The following is a 13,584-nucleotide window of genomic DNA, read 5'->3' as shown; positions in this document are numbered from 1 at the left end:
CTCCCTCCCTCCCTCTCCCTCCACCTACCCTCCCTCCCCCTCTCTCCCCCCCTCTCCCTCCCTCTCTCCCCCCACTCTCCCCCCCTCTCTCCCCCCTCTCCCTCCCTCTCTCCCCCTCCCTCACTCTCCCCCCTCCTCCCCCTCCCTTCCTCTCTCTCTACCTCCCTCCCTCCTCTTTTTTCATTCCTCCCATCTTTGTTTCCAAGGCTCATTACTCTTCCCCCAAATGCTTATCGCCAACAGTCTTATTTTGCTGAGCTTTTTTTTCGGCTTGCTTCAACTTCACTATCACCTCCCCCACCTGACTCCATCTCCTTAATTCTTTCTCTTTTATGGTTACACCTTTTACCAACCAGCCTCTGACTCATTACTACTCTCTCTCCCCCGCTCTACCTACTCCGTGTGCCCATCGTTCCTCTTCCCCCCCCACTCCAACCCTCACCAGGTTCTGCATAGCAGTCAGTGACTCACCCCTCCCTCTCAACTCTGCTATCATCCCTCCGCACTCAGCCCTGATGCTCCAGGTTCTCGTATCTGCAGCCTTTTGTGTCTCAACTATAAAGAAGGCTGCAGCCTCACCATTAGAGTTTTACACATTTAGACACCTGCAAACAAATTTTGAACTGGAAATAGTAGAAAAATACTGTAAACCACTATTATAAACTATCCCTTGAAATTCCAGCATCTGCAGATTTCCTCGTGTTTGCCTTTCCAAAGTGTTTTAAGAAAAAATCTTATCTATTGATCTTACATTTAATTATGAATCAGATTCAGATAAATTACAGAAGAGATAGCATTATGAAAAGACTGCATTCAAACAACACGGCATCTAGTAGTGCAATCACTCAAGTCAAGTATGATGTTCTCATGAAGGGGTTGTCTATTGGTGGGTCCTCAGGAGGCTCTATTTGCCGATTCCAGATCCACATATTCCGGTGCAGTGTGGGCAAGATTAAGTGGTGGCTGTGGTTAGTGTTTTGGACACTTTTAAGCATGCTGAATTCATGGATTGAATGAGGCATCAAATTATGGCTATTTCTAAAATGGCCATTTCAAAATTACTTAAAATTAAATCGGTATGCTACTCTAGGTGAAGACCCCATCTAACACAAAGGGCTAAATTCAGACAAGAAAGTCTCTGATTATCTTGTTGTTGCTAAAGTAATTGATCTCAACCAAAATAAAAGCAAATAAGTAATTAATCCTAGGTAGGGATAGAAGATGGAGTGGATGTAGAGAGAGAGTTTCTTTTCATGGGGGAATCAAGAACCACAGGGCACAGCCTCAGAATAGAGGGACAACATTTGGAACAGAGATGAGGAGGAATTCCTTTAGTCAGATCGTCATAAATCTGCAGAATTCAATGCCTCAGGCAGCTGTGGAGGCCAAGCCATTGGGTATGTTAAAGAAGAGGTTCTTGATAGTCAGGGTTTCAAAGGTTTCCAGAAGGCAGGAGAATGGGGTTGAGAGGGATAATAAATCAGCCATGATGGTATGGCCTAATTCTGCTCCTATGTCTTATAGTCTTATAAAATATCAATCCTATTTTTAATTGTCTTGCAGTATCTTCAGCAAAATATAGATAGTAGTTGACAGTGGGATTAGCTGTGATTTTACCCCATGCCCCTCACTCTCATAGTAAAATGACTGGTTAGTGTTCACTGTTTAGCCTCTGGAGACTTGAGTACAAAAAATATTTGGATTTTCCAGTTCAGTAATGAGGATGACTCCATGTAATTGCTATCAATTTTCAGAGGAGAGTTTAGATATTATTAGCAGGAAAAGATTTTCGAGTGTCAAAAATTAAATTTCTAAAATGACATGTAAATAAAAGTCTTTCTATATGCCCTTTATGCTGAACAATGAAGAGGTGCAATCTACTGCTAGTGTTTACAGAATTATACCAGATTAAAGGTTCCTCTTTTGAAAGGAAGAAGGGATAAAGTCAGGCAGGGATGGAGAATTAAGATTGACCTATTCATGTTATATCAACATTCTTTTTCACGGATGAGGGAACTTCTGCCAGAAGTTGTTGGACACAAAGATTTTTGCTAAAATCGTCTTCATAGGTTTTTCAGAGGTCCATGGTATTTCAGAGATAATTTAATACTGTTGCATGTTTCAATTTTATATATAGCTTCTTTCTTGTGATGCCTGCAATTTTCAAACAAGTTTTCTTCAGGATAATATTCTCCTCTGAATGAAACATTTGGATTCACAGATTTGTCAGGCATCTACTGTTACACAAAAACATCTATCGGAAGATCAGCACTACGAAGTCAATAGATTTAGTACTGAATGATATAAACTGCATTGTTCTGAATAAAATTTGTCATAAGGAGACCTACTGAGGGACTCGATCAGTATTGGAAAATAAACCTTCAGCTGCTTTAATGAATTACTAACCCTGACATCCTGCAAACCAAAATGGTTGAGACTGTGATACGTACTTGAAGTCAGACACAATGAATGTTGAAGGGGAAAATGAGATAATTAAATCTTATGTTTTTATACAGGAATAGCCCATAGTATAGATACATCAAAAAACACTATAGATGTATCACACTGAGAGTTTTGAATGGAAAGTGGACAGCTTCACCAATAGAAACATGACTACTAACCAGGATGGGACTGCATTTGCTACAGACAGCCTTCACATCGCATCATTGCTGCTGGGTTCACGATACTAGTTCCACGAAAAAGACAGAAATGCAGATGCAATGCTTTTGGTCTGTGTATTAGAATGTATTTTAAAAAAACGTTCTCAGTTTGAAGGTTAAATGTATCTAGAAAGCTAACAGGCTGTATAGAAAGAAATAAGTAACTGTAGAGAAGTGCTTTACTGTATTTAAAGCATGGTGTACTTTGAAAGGCTCTTATGTGTCCTCTATTCTGTTTGGGCTTTGCTCTGCATTGTAGAAATTTAATTGTTGCTAGGAAAAATTGGGCTTTGAGTCCTGATTTTGGCAACAGAACTTTAGGTATAGGAGCATGTCCTTGAATCTTTTCCTCTGCCTGTCGAGTAATATCCTCCCACCACAGAGTTTGAAGTGAAGTGCCTATTTTGGGAGTATAAGGTCAACGTACAAACAATGTGGTCTGCCTGATGTAGCTGACCCAGCATAACTACGGCCTCACTGCTGTGGATGCTGGTGTGGGAAGTGGCACTGATGTTGGTTGGATTAACCTTCTGAAGATTTTGCTGAGGCAGCATTGATGGCATTCTTTCATGCAATGAGTTATCTGCTGCAGATAATCAAGATCTCAGTGTATAGGAGGGTAGGGAGCATGACTACACAGCAGATCTTAAGTTTTCTGCTAAGTCTGATGTATTGATCTTAAAATACTGGCAGCTGAGGCAAAGTTGAAAATTAAAATGATGACACACACACAAAATGCTGGAGGAACTCAGCAGGCCAGGCAGCATCTATGGAAAAAAAGTACAGTCAACGTTTTGGGCAGAAACCCTTCTGCAGGACTGGAGAAAAAAACTGAGGAGTAGATTTAAAGGTGGGTGGGAGGGGAGAGAGAACCACCAGGTAATAGGTGAAACCTGGAGGGGGATTACCAGAAGTTTGAGGTGACACTTCACCAGAGAGTCTGTTGGGGTGATTTACTGTGTTTGGTGTGGCCTCTTGTACATTGGGAGACCCTTTCACTAAGCATCTACACTCTGTCCGCCAGAACAAGCGGTGTCTCTCCCAGTGGCCACCCACTTTAATTCCACTTTCCATTCCCATTCCGATATGTCCACCCATGGCCATTCTCCACTGTCATGATGAGGCCACACTTAGGTTGGAGGGACAACACCTTATATTCTATTTGGTAGCCTCCTACCTGATGGCATGAACATTGATTTCTCTAACCTGTTAATGACCCCCTCCCCCCTTCTCCATTTCCCATCCTCTTTTGCCTCTCTCACCTCGTCTCACCAATCAACTTTCCAGCTCTTTACTTCATCCCTCTCTTTCCAGGTTTCACCTATCGCATGGTGGTTCTCTCTCTCCCCTCCCTCCCACCTTTTAAATCTACTCCTCAGCATTTTATCTTCATGCTGCCAAAGGGTTTTGGCCTGACACATTAATTGTACTTTTTTCCATAGATGCTGCCTGTCCTGCTGAGTTCCTCCAGTATTTCTCTTGTTTGAAGTTAAAATGGTAAATAGCAAGTACAGATGCCATATCAGGCTACTGGAATTTTAAACACCTGTGGGCCCCCACTTTCATCAAAAGGTTGAATATAGACCTAAAGTTTTGTAGATTTTCCGTATCACAGAATGGTAGCAACAGTTAACCCAGGTTTACATTAGAACACATCTATATTGAGTAGTGCACCTACTTATAAAGACAAGGAGCCTGCTGCATTATTACAGTCCTATCCTGAATCATATACCGCCAAGTGTAATGCTGCTATTAACTCCATCCTTGGGTCACCAAGCAGGCCAGCCTGTGGGAAAATGAATGGCAGCTGTACTCCTCTAATGCAAGATCATCTCCAATGTAGTCGTTTGTGAACAAACTGTTGTTGAGATTGAATGTTAAACATACCTATTGCAGTGTGACATTGTCACGCTATCCACAGGAAGCCCTTCAGAATATATGGAAACTGAAAAAAAAACATATGCTGGCTTCATTCTTCGGTTGGATGTGTTCTTTTGACACCTGCTGTTGTATTGTGTACACAGGGTTTCCTTTAACATACTGCGACATGGTGATAGGGGCCAGTTAATTATGGGGGAGTGAAGAGGTAGTGCTCTTGATCAGTGTGGCCTGATGAGTGACCAACATTTCATCAGTAATTTTATTTAATATAATATTGTGCTCTGCTCACTGTTGGGTGCACCATCAAAATTCCTTGGGTTTTTCCGTGCTCTAGTCAATAGACAATCATGTGACAGCTTTGGCAATCTATTGAAACGTGGAAGGCATTGGAGCTTAAGGAACACCTATTCCCACCACTCCTACAGCAGGGTGAACTTTACAGCCGCAAAAAATCAGGGAACCAGCTTTGATTTTTTTTTTCTCTCCATGCTCAGTGTTTATAAATGCCAGTCAGACACCAAGAGCAGAACTCACGATTTAATGCTACTGATGTGAGAGTTTTGTTTTTCTATTACATTCTTTCTTATGTGAGAAAATGTATCAAGTAAGATCTTTTAAATGATATACATCATTGCTGGTGAAAATGAGACCTGACAGATTTAGTCAGCCTTGGGCCTGCCTGTTCATGTGAGTATAACTTTATAATGGCTCAAGAAAATTACCCCACTTCAAGACCTATCCACAGTCCAGGTGTTTGGCCAGACATACGTTATCATTTAAAATACAAAATGATTCTGCTTAGAATAGATGCCATACACATTCACACATTAATACAGTGCTTATATATATATATATATATAATATATATAATATACTTCACAATTTAAATCTGATTTAATGATCTTTGGTTCTTTTTGAGTTTTCAACAAAGTTGCTTTCTTTTCTTAAAATGTCCACCACATTCAACAAAAACAGGGGGAAGCCAAAAAAATAAGTTAAACAATAGAGTTTTGTGACTTGTGTATGCATATATGAATTTTAAATTTCTTGTAAAGCACCCAGCAGAGTCCTCTTTGCAAGGGCATTGCTTTTTAACAACCATATGTTTACTTAAAGGGTAATTTGCCCCAGATCCTTTGGATATTTGAGTCTTTGACACAGCCATCCAGAGCTGGACTTTTTTGGTAGCCTGCCATCTTGGTGAAGAAGTTGAAACACACTCCAGGAGTACTTGCCTCGAGGACAATTAGGGCTCTAATGACCGATTAACTTGGTTTCTGCTGCAGATTAAAGACACTGCACACTGTTTCACTTCCTGATTCTGCAATTAATAACTTTTTCTGTTAGCGACCAGCTAAGCAATTGCTGCTGAAGATTATAAACATTACTTAAGCGTTTGCTCAGCTTTTGGTATTCACGCTGCTGGAGGTGGAATAATCTGAACTTTGTTCTTGGAAGACTTTTGATGTAAAATAGAGAGATTCCTACGACACTAAGACTTCACCAGTTTACTGGTGAGCGGAGTACGAGTGGGGTGCTCGTCTAACTTATTGGAAGCTGTTGAGGAGTTGTCAGGAAGAGATGAATGGTTGATCATGGTGACTTTCTAGTAGCCCCCTTTGATTTTGAGAAGGAAATGAGGCCAAATGGAATGGCAGTGGGTAGTTGGGAGGAGAGGGTCATTGGAATGAACAAACCACCAGATCTGTAGTGAATTCTTCTATATTCTCAAATCTAGCAGTTATGAGACTGGCTGTTTCTGGCAGCACAGTGATACAGCTGGTAGAGCTGCTACCTTACATCTTTGGCAACAACTGTTCAATCCTTGTGAGGGAGCTTCAGACACCCTACCCTGCAAAAACTCATTTCAGGGAGGTAGCAGTCCCGCCCCCCGGTCGACCTCCAAGGGTGTATGTAATACTTTGTTTAGTGATTTTGTTTAATCTGTAAACCAAGTTGAGTATATGCAGCAAATGTGACATTAAAATATGTACTTATATTATCATGTTTATTGTATTACAACTTTAAGCAAGTCTACAGGGAGTTTGGCCTCATCACGTAGGACATCAATAGCGTAGCTCCTTGGCAGCTAGCCAGCTAGTTTAAATCAGGGGTCCCCAACCTTTTTCGCACCGCAGACCGTTTTAATATTGACAACGTTCTTGCGGACCGGCCGACCTGGTGTTGGGGGTGGGGGGGGGGGTGTGGGTGTTAAACGCGACCGGAATATAGGTGATAAGTCAACTATAGGTCACTTGTAAGTGGCTAATGCACTCAATTTCGTTTCTAAAGGGGTTTATCTAACGAATTTAATTTTAAACACACAGCGCATATTTTCCTCACATGAATGTAGTGATAAGTCAATTATAATAGTGGTCCCAAACCTCCAGGCCGCGAAGAATGCAGCGGTACAGCGGTAGCCGGAATGCACCCAGCACATCTTTAAGAAAAAAGTCGAAATAAACAAGCTAATTAGGTGCCTTTAACCTAATTTTAATATTTTAAGCAAGAAAACTTTTTTTATTTCCATCTTTTACAGTTTCAAAATAACAAAAAAGGAAAAGGGCCCGAAGCAAAAGTTTGGGTACCCTGCATCGCAGTATTTAGTAACACACCCTCTGGCAAGTATCACTGATGTAAATGCTTTTTGTAGCCAGCTAAGTGTCTTTCAATTCTTGTTTAGGGGATTTTCACCCATTCTTCCTTGCAAAAGACTTCTAGTTCTGTGAGATTCTTGGGCCGTCTTGTATGCACTGCTCTTTTGAGGTCTATCTACAGATTCTTGATGATGTTTAGGTCAGGGAACTGTGAGGGCCATGGCAAAACCTTCAGCTTGCGCCTCTTGAGGTAGTCCATTGTGGATTTTGAGGTGTGTTTAGGTTCATTATCCCATTGTAGAAGCCATCCTCTTTTCATCTTCAGCTTTCTTACAGATAGTGTTATGTTTGCTTTCAGAATTTGCTGGTATTTAATTGAATTCGTTCTTCTCTCTACCAGTAAATGTTCCCCGTGCCACTGGCTGCAACACAAGCCCAAAGCATGATCGACCCACCCCCATGCTTAGCAGTTGGAGACGGGTTCTTTCCATGAAATTCTGCACCCTTTTTTCTCCAAACATACCTTTGCTCATTGCGGCCAAAAAGTTCTATTTTAACTTCATCGGTCCACAGGACTTGATTCCAAACTGCACCGGGCTTGTTTAGATGTTCCTTTGAACCTTTTGAATAGTTCGATTTCATTTTTGCTTGACTTCTGCTGTAAATAAACATTTCCAAATCACCCCAACCACAAACTGTTCCAGCTGCTACCAGCCGGGAAACGGTACTGCAGCATAAAAGCCAGGACCAGCAGGCTCCGGGACAGATTCTCCTACTAGGCTGCAGACTGATTAATTCACGCTGTACAATTGTATTTCTATGTTAGATTGACTGTCCTGTTGTACATACTGCTTATTACAAATAACTATAATTACACATCGCACATTTAGACAGAGACATAACATAAAATTTTTACTCCTCATGTATATGAAGGATGAAGGTAATAAAGTCAATTCAATTCAATTTCCTTTTATGTTGGCTTTGACTTCCCTTGTCAGCCACAATTCCCTCATTCTCCCTTTATAATTCTTTTTCATCTTTGGAATGTATCTATCCTGTGGCTTCCAAATTGTCTCCAGAAAGTCCAGCCATTGCTGATCTGCCGTCAACCCCGAATGTTCCTTCCCAATCAACTTTGGCCAGCTCCTCTCTCGTTCCTCTGTAATTCACTTTACTCAACTGTAATAATGATGCTTCTGACTTCATCTTTTCCCTGTCGAACTGCAGGGTGAATTCTATCATGTTATGGTCACTCCCTTTACCTTAAGCTATCTAATCAAAGGTGGTTCGTTACACAACAACCAATCCAGAATTACCTTTCCCCTTGTGGGCTCAATCACAAGCTGTTCTAAAAATTTCTACCAATTCCATTTATTGGTAGATTTTCCCAATCTACCTGTATATTGAAATCACTCATGGCTATCGAAAAGTTGCCCTGTTTACATGCCTTTTATATCGCACATTCTGGCTACATTTGGAGGTTGTATATACCTGCCATCAGGATCTTTCTACCCTTGCGAGTTCTTAACTGTATCCACATGGATTCTACATTTTCTGATCCTATGTTACCTTTCTCGAAGGATTTGATTTCATTTTTTACCAACCAAAACACCCAACCCCTTTGCCTATCTGCCTGTGCTTTCAATGCAATGTGTATCCTTATGTTTTATGCTCCCAACTATGATCTTCATTCAGCCATGACAGTGTTGTCCACAATGTCATACCTGCCAATCTCCAACTGTGCTCCAGGATCATGTACCTTTTTCCATATTACGCCTTCGTACCTGTATTCATCATCCTTTTCCAATTTGATCCCATGTTACACTCCAGCTCATCCCACTGACTGCAATGTTGCCCTATCATCTGCCTGTCCTTCCTCAATGTCCCGCTACACACTTCATCTCTTGTATACCAACTGCGCCAAGCTTAATCAGTCCCATCACTCTGGTTCCCGTCCCCCTGCCAAATTGGATGTGATCTTGGAAAAGTCTGGATAGCCTAGCTTTGAGGTGCACCATATTATCGTGCGCTTCAGTAGCCCAGGTTACCATAAAAGGGCAATACACTATAGTGGAAGAGGGAGCAGAATTATCACCATCTAGAGAGGCACCTATGTTTTCCTACTCTGAGGTTTCCCCTTGCTGTTTTCATCTGTCTAATAGGAAATATTTGGGCAGCTGAGATACCCTGCTAGCTCTTTTCAACTAGGAAGCCCAGCAATGTTTTGGCAATTGCATGAATTCCTATTTCAGCACTTTCCTGTTACATGGAGGCTGCGTGTTCTGAGCTGGAAGTTCCTCTTGTCCTCTCTTACCAACCCATGAGCCTCTGCATCCAACACATCATTCTCTTCAACTTCCACCGTCTTCAATGGGACCCTATCAACAAACCCATATTTAACCCTCCCCACTCTCCCCTTTCTTCCGGGATCACTCCCTCCGAGATTTCCTTGTCTATTTGTCCCTTTCCCCTATCTCTTTCCTGGTACTTGTCCTTGCAAGCAGCAGAAGTGCTACACTTGTCCATTCACCTCCTCTCTCACCTCCTTTCAGGGCCTCTAACTGTCATTTTAGGTGAGGCCACACCTCACCTATGAGCTTGTTGGAGCTGCAACCCTTCCCTCCTATCAGGCAAACATCAGGGTCAGTTCCCTGGCCCCCACCGCTTTATTTTCACCATGGATGTCCAGTCCCTATATACTTCCATCCCCCATCAGGAAGGTCTCAAAGCTCTCCGCTTCTTTTTGAATTCCAGACCTAATCAGTTCCTCTCTACCACCATTCTGCTCCATCTAGCGGAATTAGTCCTTACTCTTAATAATTTCTCCTTTGGCTCCTCCCACTTCCTCCAAACTAAAGGTGTATCTATGGGCACCCGTATGGGTCCTAGCTATGCCTGCCTTTTTGTTGGCTTTGTGGAACAATCTATGTTCCGTGCCTATTCTGGTATCTGTCCCCCACTTTTCCTTCGCTACATCGACGACTGCATTGGTGCTGCTTCCTGCACGCATGCTGAGCTCGTTGACTTTATTAACTTTGCCTCCAACTTTCACCCTGCCCTCAAGTTTACCTGGTCCATTTCTGACACCTCCCTCCCCTTTCTAGATCTTTCTGTCTCTGTCTCTGGAGACAGCTTATCCACTGATGTCTACTATAAGTCTCCTGACTCTCACAGCTATCTGGACTATTCCTCTTCTCACCCTGTCTCTTGCAAAAACGCCATCCCCTTCTCGCAATTCCTCCATCTCCGCCGCATCTGCTCTTGGATGAGGCTTTTCATTCTAGGATGAGGGAGATGTCCTCCTTTTTTAAAGAAAGGGGCTTCCCTTCCTCCACTATCAACTCTGCTCTCAAACGCATCTCCCCCATTTCACGTACATCTGCTCTCACTCCATCCTCCCACCACCCCACTAGGAATAGGGTTCCCCTGGTCCTCACCTACCACCCCACCAGCCTCCGGGTCCAACATATTCTCCGTAACATCCGCCACCTCCAACGAGATCCCACCACTAAGCACATCTTTCCCTCCCCGCCTCTCTCTGCTTTCCGCAGGGATCGCTCCCTACACGACTCCCTTGTCCATTCCTCCTCCCCATCCCTCCCCACTGATCTCCCTCCTGGCACTTATCCGTGTAAGTGGAACAAGTGCTACACATGCCCTTACACTTCCTCCCTTACCACCATTCAGGGCCCCAAACAGTTCTTCCAGGTGAGGTGACACTTCACCTGTGAGTTGGCCGGGGTGATATACTGCGTCCGGTGCTCCCGATGTGGCCTTCTATATATTGGCGAGACCCGACGCAGACTGGGAGACCGCTTTGCTGAACACCTACGCTCTGCCGCCAGAGAAAGCAGGATCTCCCTGTGGCCACACATTTTAATTCCACATCCTATTCCCATTCTGACATGTCTATCCACGGCCTCCTCTACTGTAAAGATGAAGCCACACTCAGGTTGGAGGAACAACACCTTATATTCCGTCTGGGTAGCCTCCAACCTGAAGGCATGAACATCGACTTCTCTAACTTTCGCTAATGCCCTACCTCCCCCTCGTACCCCATCTGTTATTTATTTTTATACACACGTTCTTTCTCTCACTCTCCTTTTTCTCCCTCTGTCCCTCTGACTGTACCCCTTGCCCATCCTCTGGTTCCGCACCCCCTTGTCTTTCTTCCCGGACCTCCTGTCCCATGATCCTCTCGTGATCCTTTGCCAATCACCTGTCCAGCTCTTGGCTCCATCCCTCCCCCTGCTGTCTTCTCCTATCATTTTGAATCTCCCCCTCCCCCTCCCACTTTCAAATCTCTTACTAACTCTTCCTTCAGTTAGTCCTGACGAAGGGTCTCGGCCTGAAACGTCGACTGTACCTCTTCCTAGAGATGCTGCCTGGCCTGCTGCGTTCACCAGCAACTTTGATGTGTGTTTCTCCTATCAGGCTCCTTCTTCTCCAGTCCTTTGCCTTTTCCACCCATCACCTCCTATCTTCTTACTTCGTTCCCCTCCCCCACCCACCTGGCTTCACCTATCACTTTCTAGCTTGTCTTCCTTCCCCTTCTTCCATTTTCTTATTCTGGAATCTTCCTCCTTCCTTTCCAGTCCTGGTGAAGGGTCTTGGCCTGAAACATCAATTGTTTATTCATTTCTGTAGATGTTGCTTGACCTGCTGAGTTCCTCCAGCATCTTTTGCATGTTGCTCTGAGCTGGATTTGCTTGGTATGTTTTTTGTTACTGTCCCAAACCGCTGAAGATCCACTGTTTCATGATCTTCTGCAGAATTTTGCAATATCAACAGCAGAACTGAACCTGCAATGCACACACTCTGCAATATATGTAGATGAATGCATTGACAGTCTTCATACTGTAGGAGATGAATTTTAGCATCTTTGTCAAGGCACATCTACCTCATTAGTTGCAAGGTTACCTGCAGGTCATTTGCTGCACCAAACATTTGACTTATGAATCCCATAAGCTTCATGAGTTTTATCTGCATGCTCCCTACCTCAATTTTGCTTTATGTGACCTTACAACCACTCCAAACCCAAGATGTATTTTAAATAGATGTTACCCAAAGATGGTCAGTTCACTCCACTGTCAGGATGCTTTCTCTGTCCCTAACCTTCATGCATTGTCACTGATATCTAGTTGGTGCTAGCTACAGTGGTACAAGGTAGCAGGACCTAATTTTCTCTGCTCCCTTGCTCCTCCAGCTCCTGTTTTAATAAGAAGCTCCTCGTTCTCTTCTACATCCTCCTTGAAAATTGTTGGGGTGGGAGGCAGGATTGGTTACAAAGGGGTGATACAGGGAGGAGCTAAGATACATTTTTCCAGAATATTTGCTTTGATTAAGGGACTAGAAGATATTTGGCTACAACACAGTATAGGGGAAGAATAAAATGGGATTAGCGTAGGATTAGTCCAAATATGTATTTGATGGTCAGTCCTGACTTAATAGTCCAAAGGAGCTGGTTCCCTGCTACACAACTCAATGACAGCTTGGTACTTGGCAGAATAATCTTCCTCCTTTTCTACATGAAGGTAATTCAGCAGGCTGTGTAATCTAGATATAATACAGGATTTTATTTTTAAAGTAACTTCTTTTAACTCCTTTCAGGGGAAATGGATGTGTATGGTTTTGCAGTTCCCTTGATACTGTCCCTTGCCCAAATGGTCATTCCACAAGTGAACGTTGGCAGAATGGCTGCCTTTGTTTCAGTTGGATGAAACCTCGGGCTCCAAGGTTGTTTTAAAGTAAATACGAGTGGCCTAGCTTTTTTTTAAACAAATCATTTCTGGTTCTAAAATACCATCAGTTGTGACTCCATGATCAACCAGCTTCATTGATATTTAAGTTGGATGAAATGACTTTGTTGTATCCATATTCTAGAAATAATTGCCCAATATTTTGTCCAGAGATTCTTAATCAAATATGAGTTTATGTAACAGAGAAAGGGTTGATCTTGGCCTGAATTTTATATTCTGATCCCAGGAGTAACTGGATATATATTTTGGCAAAACATCCTACTGGGGTATTCCAGTCTTTACATAGTCTCTGAGCTGAGGAACCATGAATTGTGCTTGTTTTGGAATGAATTTGTACCTTTTCCACAAAGTCCACATCTCATGCTGGTATTACACCACATTTTTGTTGCTCTTAAGTACATTTGTACATATAGCTGTGGTCACTCCTGAGTAGTTCTAAGTAGTTTAAATTTTTCTCCACTACTGTTTTCTCTTTGATGCTGACCCTGCAAGGTTTTGTTGGTTTTTGGATTGGGGCTGTCAAATGGTTGAATGGTAAACCATATGACTGAGGGATGTGTCAGGCCAAGTCATAATGGTGCTGTGTTGATATGTAGCAGCCTATTTAGTGTGTTACAGTACATCTTGTTTTAAAGGAGGTAGCTCCCATGTTTCTATTGGTGATCAATTATTAACCCCAGAAAGTGG

General features: G+C 42.7%; 1 protein-coding gene across 2 annotated transcripts in view; it reads left to right on the top strand.

Moving 5' to 3' along the window:
• Positions 1 to 13,584, top strand: part of gas7b (growth arrest-specific 7b) — a 526,445-nt gene that overhangs the window by 115,738 nt on the left and 397,123 nt on the right. The gene's annotated exons all lie outside the window — the stretch shown is intronic.

Source organism: Mobula hypostoma, chromosome 22, assembly GCF_963921235.1.
Source record: "Mobula hypostoma chromosome 22, sMobHyp1.1, whole genome shotgun sequence".
NCBI classification, from domain to species: Eukaryota; Metazoa; Chordata; class Chondrichthyes; order Myliobatiformes; family Myliobatidae; genus Mobula; species Mobula hypostoma.
The sequence above is the reverse complement of the archived record's forward strand: the minus strand, read 5'-3'. Positions and strand labels throughout refer to the sequence as shown.